Source organism: Phalacrocorax carbo, chromosome 10 (genome assembly GCF_963921805.1).
Source record: "Phalacrocorax carbo chromosome 10, bPhaCar2.1, whole genome shotgun sequence".
Lineage (NCBI taxonomy): Eukaryota > Metazoa > Chordata > Aves > Suliformes > Phalacrocoracidae > Phalacrocorax > Phalacrocorax carbo.
In genome coordinates this window covers 6,634,838-6,647,499 of record NC_087522.1, presented here as the reverse complement: position 1 = coordinate 6,647,499, position 12,662 = coordinate 6,634,838, and the positions used below count along the sequence as shown (strand labels likewise).

Sequence of the window (12,662 nt, the reverse complement as noted above, 5' to 3'; positions counted from 1 at the left end):
AATCAAGTATCTGCTCAGACTTTTCACTGTAATTGCAGTGGCAGCTACAGCATGGCAAAACAGAAGCAGGTTTAAGCTAACCAACAAAAACAATAATAAAATAAACCAAAGACCCGGTTCTACCCAAACACTAATAACAGAGATTATTCAATCAATAGCCTCTTGTTATGAATGAATAGGCTAAATTGCCTTTGAATGATGTACAGATTGACAAGGCATAGGTCAGCCTAATATAACTACTTACCCTAATTTGACTTCAGCAATTTCAAAGGCAGCATCGGATGGCAGCGAGGTCAAGCCTGCCGCATGCAGGGGGCAGCTGGGCACAGCGGCGATGCCAAGCACGTTGTCGGAGGGTGCGCAGAGGCTCCGTGGGAGATGGGGATGCTCAGGACCTGGCAGCAAATGCTGCATACCTCCTCTGGATTGGACCTTGAGGGGGTTTTTAGAAGAGGGCAAATTGCAGGAAGGCGAGGCAGAGAGCCGGCACCGCAGTGTGCGGAGCTGTGGTGCGCAGTCACTGCTGGCCCAGCTCGCTAGAGAAGGTCTTGCAGCTTAAGACAAGAAAACTGGGCCATGTTTCTAAGTTCCCCCACCTTGGCAGCTAAGCTTGTTCAGCTGTAGTTACCAGCTAAGAGCAGCTCCTGACACTGGGTTTGGAGCCCAGCTTTCCCCATCGCCATCACAGGTATTTGATGTTGAATGGAGGCTGCAATACCATTACAGGAGGGAGAAGAGATCTCAGGGCGTGCAAGCTTGATAAGGGGGTGGAAACAAGGGAGTCCAGCACATCAGTGATGACAGTGATACCCACCAGGTAGGACTGAGAACACAGGGGAACAGCTCCACAAGGCTTTGCAACACTGGACTGGAATGCAGTTAAACTCAGCTTGGAAAACAGGCATGTTTTGAGTGGTGGGAATGTCTCACCCCAAACCACCTGCCCAACCCTGCTAAAAGGCACAAGCCTACGGCTGGAGTTGTGGATGTGTCTCTGCTCCCAGAGCAGCGCGTGCAAACCTGCGGGACACGTAAAAGAAGGACACTCTTGCACAAGGGAGCTTGATGGAAACAACAGGCAGGATTTTACTGCCAGGAGTGACCCCCAGCATCACCCCATCCCTCACCTCTGCGGAGCCCCCAGAGCTAAAGTCAAACTCCAGATGAGGGCCACTGGCTGATCCAGCTGTGCTCCCAAGGAACCCGGCACCTCCTGCCAAAATAATCAGCTCCCCACAATTGATTTCCTCAGCCGGGCACCGGCACAGAGCCAAGAGTGTCTGATCTGCCCACGCCTGTCACAGAGGATGCAGGGAGAAAAATGTTCTGAGTGGGAATTTGAGTTTTTCTAAGAGTCGCCCTTTTTGCAGGATGGTTTTGCATCCTTTTTCCTGTTAACAGGTAAGGTCCTGAGGTTGTGTACAAACATATCTGCTTCGCATCATGCTTTGGGCCAAAGCAGCAGCAGCAGCTCAGGGTAGAGGAAGGGCCACGGGGAGATTTGCCTCTGCCTTTGCACAGGGAGAAACTTCCCTGAAGTGCAATGCTTTTCCAGCACTCGGGCATCCAGTGTCTGACCTCCAGCAAGGCTGGGCTCCTCCAGAAACAGCACAGTGCCATCTGTTGGCTCCCTCACCCTGCGATGGAGCGAAACCCTCGGAAGTCCTGGGAAACGGAAGAAAACGGGGACGGGGGGGGGGGAATGTTATGTGTGCCCTGGGTTTCCCCAAGCTGCTGCCTGACCTCCTCTCTAACTTCTGCAGGCAGAGATGATGGGTCTGGCAGTGTAAACACTTTCCTTTTCCATCTGATGCCTGGCGTTGCGTGTGAGTGGGGCTATGGCGCTGCCCTCCTCGTGGGTCTGCTTCTCCAGCATTAACGGTGACAGTGACAGCTCAGTCCCACCGGGATACTGGATAATTAACTACCACCACCACACACTGTGTTTCTTCCAACACACCTTTCTGGAATTTTTTTCCAGGTGGAAAACATTATTTTTTTCAGGGATATGTAGGTGTTGCATGATCCTGCTGGAACTGCTGATATCCAGAAACCCTGGATGGACGGACATCACAGGCAAAATGTGTCTGGGGCTCATGTACCTGCACAGTAAATCCTACACATCCGACTTCAGCACTGCAAACTGAGCAGAAATGGGCATCTTCCGAAAAGGCTCCAGTTGGATGTGCTCCTGGGTAAAGGAACCAGTGCCCTCGCCCTGCCTCACCTGCGCCGGGGCTGTCTCGCTGTGTTTTAAGTGGAAGCACCTACATTGAGGTGGTGGGTGGATTTATCGCCATGCATTGCTTGCGCATCAGCTTCAGTGCTCAGGGATGATTCAGGTTGAACGGCTCTGGACAAATGCAGAGTATATTACCGCTGTACAGGATTAAGGAACATAGCTCTGCTCTGACCATTTTTCACTGCATTAAAGAAATAAAGAAAAAAAAAATACCAAAAAAGCACTAAATTTCCTAATGGAGGGAATTTTTTTTTTCCTGATTTTATTTTTTTTAACCCGCTTTTTGTACTGGCGGTGAACGTTTTGCAAGGGAGCCCAGAGATGGTGGGCCACTGTAAGGCAGTGAAGGATGCTGCCTGGGGCTGGGCAGGAAGTCCAGGCTCCAGTCCTGATTCTGCCCTACCTCCTGCCTTTTATATTCCACCTGCAAATGCAGATAACACTGCCGTGCCCCTCCACCTCATGGGAGCAGCCCAAGGCTTCATTAGTTAATACCTGCAAGTGGACTTTGAAGATGTAAAGTGCTCCATAAATGTTAAATATTATTATTCTTGCTACGAAGCAAGAAGTGAAAAGAGACAGTGATAAAGTTCAGCCAAAGTATCTTTTTACAGATAAAATAGTGTCTTGAATGACGTGTGGGTAGAAAGTTTACACCCTTCCACAGAAGAATGCAATTTCCACCTGAAGTAGTTTCACTCTCTAAATTACAGTAAGTTCACACGTGTCCAGAACAACCACGTTTAGTTTGCGTGTGGCCTAAGCAGTGGAGAGGATGAGAGAGGGTGACGTTGAGGTGTCCCCATCCACGTCCATCCTCCCAGGAGCCAGGCTGGGAGCTCTTCTCCCATCCCCAGCACATGGTGCATTTGCAGCAGCAGGTACCCAGAAAAGGCATTTTTCCACTCTGGAAAGTGGGACTGGGGAGATCCCTGTGAAGTGGCACCACGTTATTTAGTAAGTCAAGCTGCTAAGTTTAAGACAGGCATCCTGCAGATCTCAGTCCTGGCACCGCTGCAGCTGAGGATGGGTCCTGCTTTTCGTATCCGGGCAGTTGTCCTCATGATCCAGATGACGGAGCTATGGGCACAGGCCGGGTACCTGGGAGCCAGTCTGGGGAAAATCAAAGCCTTTTAAAATTTTCTACTTCCCTTACATTAAAACTAAGTGAAGGAAGTGTTTGAGTCACTGTTTCCAAGCTGAGATGTGCTTGTTTCCGTACTCTCCCAGGGGATGAGGTGGAGCGTGTGAAGGACAGCCTGCACATCGGCTCTAGCCACCACGGCGTGGAAAGGGCAATTTCTTTCTGGAGTTTTCTTAATAATTTTTTGAATGTGAGCAGACCCAAATTTTAAAGAAAATAATTTCCTGATCTGCTTCTTCATCACTAGTAAAACCCTCGAATATTTTAGAAATATGCAAAGGGCAGCCGCATCCAGTGGTCCAAGCTGCATTTTAGGAGTGAGGATGCTGCGCGCCAGGGTGAGCCTCAGCAAGGCAGCGGTCAAATCTGTACCTCAGTTTCCTTTCCCGTGAGATGCGGCTAACACCTATTGACCCATGTGCAAAACACTTTGTAAACTGTGCATGAAAGGCCTTACACAAGTAGTTATTAATATTAATAATAATAATTGTTGTTGTTACTAAGCCAACTATAAAAATAATTTTTCAGAGAAACAAAGTGCCCTGTCTCCCGGTGATAGATTACAGCGATGCTAGAAATTACTCACAGTATGAAGCTGGTTTCCAGTCTGGTTCCTTCCAATAAATTATAGACCTGAGCCCCAAGTGCGTACAGTTTACCAAAGTAAATTCAAAGTAGGCAGAAAGTATATTCTCCCATAAATTTTGCTCATGATTATTTGGGGTTTTCTCCTGAGAAGGAGAAGTTCAATATCCCCCAGCAGCATCCCGGCACCTTTTGCTGGGGCTGGTGGGGATGTGCCAGGGCAGCCGGTCCTGGGCTGTGCCTGGGCAAATGAGGGTACTGATGCAAATGGGAGCCCCTGCGCAAAGGGGAACATGTCCCGGCCACCCCGTGCCCATGCACCGTCACCCCTGGGTGCCGCTCAGCCCTCGCCTGATACACCCCGCGACCTTACCAGGGTGGCTGCGGCTCCCCCTGCGCCATCTTCTTTTTTCAATTTTTTTCATTTTTGGGTTTCGCTGCCCTTGTTTATCCGCTAAATTCCTTCCAGATGGGGCTGCCGCTTTTCCTCCTTCCTTCACGCCGGCGCCACGCAAGCAGCGTGCGGAGGCTGCCCATCGGCAGGTGTAGGGCAGAGCGCAGCATATGCCGTGGGTTTGGCAGCGCCGGCTGCGGCGGCAGCTTCTGCGCGCGTCTCGCCGGGCAGCGCTCAGCTGGGACCTGGCGCCGCTCGCAAACACCATCTGGCCTTGGCAGGCCCGCCGCCTTGCTGGCAGCCCTGGTTGGATGGACGGACAGCACCAGCCACGCTCAGCACGGCCGAGGTGCCGCAACGCCGCTGGGGACGGGGCTCAGAGAAGGGGCTGGGGGCTAAGGGGGGTTTCTTGCTGGGAGCCCGATCCCATGCAAAGAGAAGACTTTGGCAACCCTCAGCTGCATTAGAACAGCTCAGGTATCATCTCCACGGGCCCCCAGGAGCCCCCCAGTCCCTCTAGCATCAGGCGGTGGGAAGGTGGCACCAGGATGCTCCTTGGCACCGCAGGGAGCCCTCCCCAGCACGATGTTCAGGGCTCCAACGCATGACGGTGAGGCAGCAGCCTCTGCTTCCAGTGCCTGAACCAGCCCAGTGGAGGCAGGAGAAAAGCCACAAACTGGAATTATTTACGGCAGAATGAATCTCTCTGATCCAGGAGTCTATCCTGGAAAGTTGCCCTGTGCCTCTCACCAGCATGGTGCACCTGGGAGAGGTGAATTTGCTCTTTGTGGTGCTCATATATTTTGCCTGTACCTTGACGGCAGCCCTGTGTCTCCCACCCACCCTCCAGGAAAGCCCTGCTCCTGTCATTGCTTGCAAAACCCTTCCCTTTGAAGACTGCCAAGAAAAGGCTTGCATGACCCAACATGTGCAATGCTGAATTCTGGGACCAGCTTTGGCTTGGAAACACCTGAACTATGGCAAGAAGCACTTCTGCACTCGCCGAGATGTCCGGCACTCCCAGCTCCCTGCCAAAAGGCAGTTGCAGCTTACGAACACAGTTGCAAAGGAAAGGGGCACGGGAAGCCTGCGGGGGAGAAGTGCGTCGCACCCCTCTGCGTACAGCAAGCGACCATTTCCATCTGCTGGGACAGCCTCTGCAAAACCTGGCCGTCACAGGAGGGGATATGCAGGAGACAAAGCTTTCCAGAATGAGCTGGGCTTGCAAATACCCTGTCTTCCCATGGCAAAAAGTGTTTTCCCCTCTCACCTCAGCTATAGCATCATCAGGAGCAGCAGCTGTTGTGAGTCAGCAGGGCGATGCGCATTTTGGCTCCTGGTGGGACTCTTTCCAACTTGCTTACCCACGTGAAGCCCAGGTGAACAGCCCCCGCTTTACCAGGACCTCTCTCGCTCTGTAGTTGTTGGCCTCCTGCTTGCCCAGAGTGGGCACCCTGTGCTGCAAGGGTCCACCCCACGTGCCCTGCATTACATCTTCTTGGAGGATATGGTCACCACACTCCTTTCCATCTTCACTGCGTGGAGAGGGCCAGGAGTTCAGAAAAAGGCTTGGATTGCAAATCTGGATCTATAATTAATACTAGGAAATGACCCACTGATGCCACTGCAGCCTCCCCATGCAGCAGGTCTGCGTCAGCCAGACCAGGCGCTGCCTGCACTGCCAGGAGGGCAGTCAAACCCCTCTGTCATCCCTGCTAATGGCGAAAGAGCTACACAGCCTCTTGTAACAGCCCTGACACCTTTCGGAAGATAATTAACATCCCCTGGAGCTGCACCCAGCTGACAGCATGAGCCCGTACCCTTCTCTGTTTAAGTTTCATGGCCAGCCAACCTGGCAATGAGCTTTCCTGCCCATCTAAGCCCTGTAGGAGCTGCTTTGTTCTTTCCTCATGAAGTTCTCCATGGCTGTAGACTGAATTGCAACTAATATTCCATGGGCTGTTACTGGGCATCATCTGAGCTACATGCCTCCAGGAGGTAGCCACGCAGATATTACCAAAAGATCCATTTTTACTCAATTTCTGCAGCTGAGGAGGTGTTCTGGGTCCAGAGCTGAGCAGATGGGGGTCTGGTCCCCTCTGTTAAAACCCCTTCTGTTGTGCTGTTGGCTGCTTCTGGTCCATGTCCTGACCTTCTTCCTCCTATGGCAGCTCCTCAGCATTACCTGACCAAACCTGGGCTCCCCTACCATTGACCCAGCAAGGGAGAACAAACTCCCTTTACAGGACTACTGTGATGAAATATGGCTTTGAGATGGTGGAACAGCTCAAGAAAGGTCAAGGCAAGGTGGGAAGAGGCAGGGGATATGGAGACTAGAAAAGGAGATAAAAAAAGAGCTACAAATAAATAAAGACTTGCAAAGCTCTGAGAAAAATGAATTAAGGGAGAGTCAACACAGTCGCCCTCTGCTGAGATCCCCAGGAGATGAAACCACTGAAGTTGCTCTTACCTACTATCCTGCTGGGTCCTGGCAGTGAGGTGAAGCTCTGGGCTTGCTCTGTCTGTGCGGAGATGACGTGGCTGCAGCACCCACTGCAGAGGTCTGAAGCTTAACTCAGCTGCAGCAAAGTAGCTGCTGAGCTCTGGTGCTCCAGGGTGCAGGCAATGGGTGCTGGCCATGAGGGCAACCATCGCCTGCCTCTGCCCCGGCACTTCTTCTGCCATCTCCCAGAAAAACTCCCTTTCCTTCCTAGCCAGGTCCACTGGAAAGCAGCTCACCAATAAAAACAACTTGCACCCACACAAAGAGATGGTGCGACAACAGCTACTGCAAGCGACCTTTTTTTGTGCGTTCAAAGGCAAGTAACGCAACTAAATGACTTGGATCGCGGGACTCTGCAGTCCTAGACAAAGCAGTGCATCATCTGTGCAACTGCACAAGAAATAAGCATGCAAAGTCCTGGCTGCAGTGGTCCATTTGGTGCTATTTGCCAGCAAATTATGGTTGCAATTACACTGACACTGTAAGACAAGTGTCGGCGACGCTACACCCAGCCTCACCAGTGCATCTGCCAGCGTCCATCAGTGTAACATACCCAAAGCTGCTTGCTATTTCCCTCTCTCTTGAAGAAGAAATAGTCTGATTTCTTCCTTGCCAGATCCTGCTCTTCAAACTCAAGCAAAACAAAACAGGTTTTGCCAGACCCCTGTGTGCCAGACACTGTGAACCCACGACAGCAAGGCAGTGTCTGCCCTGCAGATTACTCTCTGCAGCACAGCTATACACACACACACATCTGCACTACATAACTGGCTATTTTGCACATAGAGCAGCTTGAAGACAGGGCAACCTCAAACTTGACTTGAAGCACTTTAGCTCTCGGGCCTTTCTAAAAGCGCGGCTGCCCCTCTGGGCTCCGTCTAGCCTGGGAGGACAGACAAAGGAGAAAGAGGAATGACAGATGCTCCCCATGCACAGAGGCAAACAGAGATGGGACAAGGGGAGAATAGGAGCCTAAAGGGAAAGAAAATGAGTGTGCACGCACACACACACATGTGCTCACAAAGACAGGCAAGACAAAGGAAAGGGGACAAGCAGAAGGAGCGGAGCTGGAGAAAACCACCCTACACGCTTGGCGAGGGTTATTTGCAGCAGCATCTCGTGCTTGCTTCGTGAGATCCATCCGGGACATATCTGTGCTGGGGAACCAGAATCCTGACACTCGTCCCTTTGATAAATATTTATCATGCCTGGCTCTCTATCACTTCAGTTTCCACCAGATTAACCTCGATTCTTCCAACAAAAAATGCCCTGATGTTCTGCCTGACACACACACGCCACACTGACCTTCCTTCTCTGGATTCCCCACGGCCCTTGCTCCCGTTCAGCTAAGTGAAGAATTTGCTCTCATCAATCAGGACTGGATTTCTCCCATGCCATGTAAATAATTTAGAGGCACAAGCATCCATGGCACTGCTTATGTGCAGCCCAAGCCCAGTGCCAGGAATCTTGGGAAAAGGGCCCAATAATATTGTACCAGTCCAAAGTAATTAAAGTGCATCATTACATATAAATTTGTAATTAAACACTTTAACGTAATCATCCCGCACAGCACGATTCCTGATGAATTAATTAAAAGAACTCCAGAAATTAATGTTTTACTTGTCACCATTGTTGTGCTAGCTGTAGCCGCCTCCCTGACTATTCCTGCAGCATGTTGTGAAGTAATTATATAATTACTGAGGAACGGGAAGGCCCAAAGTCCCAACAGAGGAGAAACCTGAAACAAAGTGGAAATAGCAACCACAAAAGGCAGAAGCAGAGCCAGTCTCCCCACCTTCAGCCCCAGCAGAAGAGAGGTTGCGAGAGGAGGGGAAGGATGAGGTTTCCACGAGCTCCGCATCATGGATGTGTTCCCAGGTGGGAACATCTTGCTCGCACCCATGTGTGCGCACATGTAGGGGTGGCTCCTGTGCTCTCCTGCTGTCTCAGCTTGACTTCCTTCACCCTATACAAATGTCCTTCACGCCTATACCCCACCCTTGTTCTGCAGAAGCAGGGCAGTCACACCAACAACCACCCTTTTCCATATGTATCCACCTGTTTTCCTGCCTCAGTTTCCCTCACCTTTCACACCCTTCTACAGCTTGGAGTTTGCTGCCTGAAGAGGGGGTCCTGCCAGACCCACTCTCCACCTGACCTTCCTTTCACGCAGACTTCCTATAATCCCTCCTTTGTGTCCTACATTACACTGGGCTTCAGTTCCCTTTCTCCACCCCCTACCTCGGACACAGCTGAACAATTTGGCCCCCCAAAGGCCAGCCGCATCCTTTCCATCTCAACGTCTCCGTCAAAGTGCCACTGACAGCGTGTCCCTTCATCCCCATGGGACTGAGCCCCAGGATGTTCCTCCTGCAGCAGTGAAGAGGTTAAGGCTGGATTCAAATTGAATTGTTGGATGCAGCGGGCATTGGTGCCCATTCATCCTCCCTTGCGTGTGTGCATGCATATATCTACACACAGCGTGAGGCTTGTCGGCTGAAAAACGCTCCCGGGGCCGTGTGGCTGATGCACATGGGGTATTCCTGCAACACCAGAGCCCAAGCTCTGACTTACTGTTACAAGGAAAAATGTCTAGGTACGTGTATATACAAGCCCAAAGGTGCACCCGCCCTGCCACAGGAGCTGGGCGCCCATCAGTACACGTGCGAGGAGCCACATTCAATGCCCCTCAGCGGGGTGCCCTTGTTTTAACAGGTTTTCCAGCACCGTCCAGACCCGTGGTTTCACATCCCTCTTTACTGCCGGGGCCGCCCACAGATCCAGCCACAGGGACCATTGGATGGGGTCCACAGAAGAGGGAACCCCAAGAGGTGGCCCTCTTCTGCCGCCCCGCAAGCTGCATGGGGATCAGAAGGGGTGTCAGGGTGACCGTGGTGGGTGCTGGCTCACATGCTCCATAACAGCATTGGCTTTCCTTAAAAAGACTTAACCTGCGGCTGCAGCACTCCGTCCATATTTAAAAGCTCCCGGTAAGGCAAAGGCTCTCCTGTTGTGTATTTTCCACAAATGATATTCTCAGTACTGGTTCCTACTGCTCCTTGTGCCCCAGGAATATCCCTTATTATCCCAGGCACCATCTCTGGTCTCACCTGGATGCACCGACGCTGCCACACCATGACAAGTCTCTGCTTCCAGCCCGTGCCTTGGCGTCATAGTAGTCAGTGCCTTCGGGTTTTTCCTTCTTGTTATTTTCTGCCCAGGCAAAAAACATGAAATACAGCTCGGTTTTACAGTGGCAAGGCCAGGGGATCAGGCAGAGCGGGGAAGGCTCGGAAGAGATGACAACACCTTCTGGATGAAGCATGGGATGGGGGCCCAGCAACTCCCCGATCCAGGCTAAGGGACTCACGCAGCATGTGACTCTGTTTCCCCATCTAGAGATTATGCTTAACTGGGACTGTATTAGTTAACATTTGTACAGCTCTTTGAAAAGCAAAGTGTTTGAGGCTTTAAATACTGCCAGTGGGAACAGATCAACAAGATTTCTAACCCTTCTGAAAAATTAAAGCTTTTGCCAATTAAGCTGGCAAACGCATGGATGTGAATCTAAAAACCTCTCGAGCTCGAGACCAAGACCAAAGCCTCCTGAGAACAGCCTCTCCTGGCTGCTCCTCGCACTCCTCCCACTCACCCGCGTCAGAAATACATCAAGTAACCAACTATAAGCCTTTTTGGCAGGCACATACTAGAAATGTAGCTAGGCTACAGATATAACTGCCGTGGAGTTACTGCTCTGGACATTTAAATGGACACCATTACTGAGCTGGTAACGTTTTCCCCCAGATTGCTGGAACTGGTATTGCAAAAATGTCATAGTAAAGCACAATTTCCTTTAATTTTGCAAATAGCCTTATAATTTGAGTTGCAGCTTTGATGTCACAAGCTATTGATGATCTCTATATGCATATCCATACCAGCATATTTATTGCCTATGCCTGGGGGATGTCTACTACTTCAGGGGTTAAGTCACTGCTTCCGAGTCTGCTCTGGGCTGCACCTCTGCTGGAGGTGTGAGGTTACGCTCTCCTGGATGACTCTGGGATTTGAGTGCAAAATTTTATGCAACATAAAGCAATCTGCACATCCCATTCACACGCCCGTTTTGGGCAGATTTGCACCTTGGCAGGCGGAGCTGATGATCACCAGCAGCACTAAGACAAAGACCCTGGCAAAAACCATGGCTTAGCAAAGGGGAAAGGCACTGCCCGTTCATTGCACACATGCTTGGAGAGGGACATGGGCTTCTCTGGAGTCATGCAAGCTGAAGGAAAACAATGTGGGGCAGTGGCAAAGCAGCCCAACACCACGACAACAGACCATGAAGCAAATCACTCAATAACTGAACATCCCCTTCCCTTCCAGGCTAACTTCCACCCTGGGATGTCCCCACTGACTTGGTTCAGCCACGCGCTGCTCTGTAGAAGACAAACACACTGTACCCGCCTGGTGTGCGTCTGTCTGCTTGGGATGCAGCCCTGCCCCAGTCCCGTGGAGCAGTGTTGATGGAGATGTGCGGTGTGGACACTGCTCTGCAGGCCCTGGGAGGGAGCGTTCACCCACCTCTGCAGCGTGCTCGTCTCCAGTGTGTGGATGAAGGTGTTGAGGATACACTGGGAAGGATAAAAATCATGTGTGTGCAAGCACAGAAAGCAGATGAGGTTTTACTGACATGCCCAGCCCTTGGCTAGACATGGACAAGGGAAGGCACCCACATTATTACTTGAACTGTGGAAACAAGACGCCGCTAACCACCCTCATGTGTGTGCAGCGGCACAGATGGATGAACACAACAGGCACGCTTGTCACAATGAATGTGTGCCCAAGCAGAGGCATCTGAAGCAAAGTCAAGGGGCACTTGGGCAGCAGTTTCTGGTGAGGCCATTTATCCCACGCGCTTGGACCTCGGTGCACGCCCAGCACTGCGTCCATGGAGAAACACAGCAAAACCCCTGTCAGAGCCCAGCGGAAGGTGGCACGGGGTACATCGTTGCTTGGAGACACCAGCTCAAGCCTCTGCTCTCCAACTGACCCATGCAACCTGAAATAAGTCACTTGGTGTCCCTGTGTGGGTGGGAATAACCCTGACACCACTCCCTCTGCGCAGCTAGGCTGGGGCTGGGGTGCAGCCTGGAGGGACTGCCCTGTCCCCCTGCACACACTAACCCCGGGAAGGGTCTGGCTCGTGGAGCTGGGGGCCCCTTCTTCACCCTTCCCTGGTCCCCAGTGGAACAATTTACCTTTCGGAGCAAGTCCAAGATATTAATTAAGATAAATCTACCTCAATTTTGAGATTCTCTTATCATGTAATTTATCAAAATTATGTTAATTATTTCTGTAGGGCAGCAAAATTATTACCTCTTCCGTGTCTGATTTGTATTAATATTCATAATTTAATAATTCAGCATCCAAGCCATCTGGTTTGGGGAGCCACGCTCCTTCCCCTCCCTCCGTCAGAGCCAAAATGCTCCCGCCTCCCTGCTCCTGCGCCCGTCCGGGCAGCCCCAATGGCTCCCAACCAAAACCGTGCCACTGTCTCCTGTCAGCATCAGCATCAGTGTCCCCTGGTCCCGCCAAGGGTGCTGTGGAGGGATCCCAATCCTCCCGGGAAGGAGAGCAGCCCCTTCCCCTGTGCTGGGCTGAGCCTCTGTCACCGGCGCTGTCTCAGCCTGGCAGGTGAGCACAGCTGAATTGACATTTTCCACACTTTGTGATTTTTACACTGTAATTTGACATAATTAATGCCTACATTACTGCTGATAATTTAGCTAGTTAA

At 51.4% G+C, this 12,662-nt stretch overlaps 1 protein-coding gene across 4 annotated transcripts in view; it reads right to left on the bottom strand.

Moving 5' to 3' along the window:
* Nucleotides 1–2,502: 2,502 nt before the first annotated feature.
* The window catches only part of MICALL2 (MICAL like 2), a 48,399-nt gene continuing 38,239 nt past the window's right edge, over nucleotides 2,503–12,662 (bottom strand). For 2 of the 4 annotated variants that reach the window (XM_064461618.1, XM_064461620.1), the window contains 3 exons: nucleotides 11,329–11,499; nucleotides 9,979–10,081; nucleotides 2,503–3,355 (listed from right to left, as the gene is read on the bottom strand). The gene's annotated coding sequence lies outside the window, so the exon portion shown is untranslated. Of the gene's footprint in view, nucleotides 3,356–4,344; nucleotides 4,669–9,978; nucleotides 10,082–11,328; nucleotides 11,500–12,662 lie in introns of all 4 variants that reach the window. The other 2 variants (XM_064461619.1, XM_064461621.1) reach the window with 2 other exon arrangements.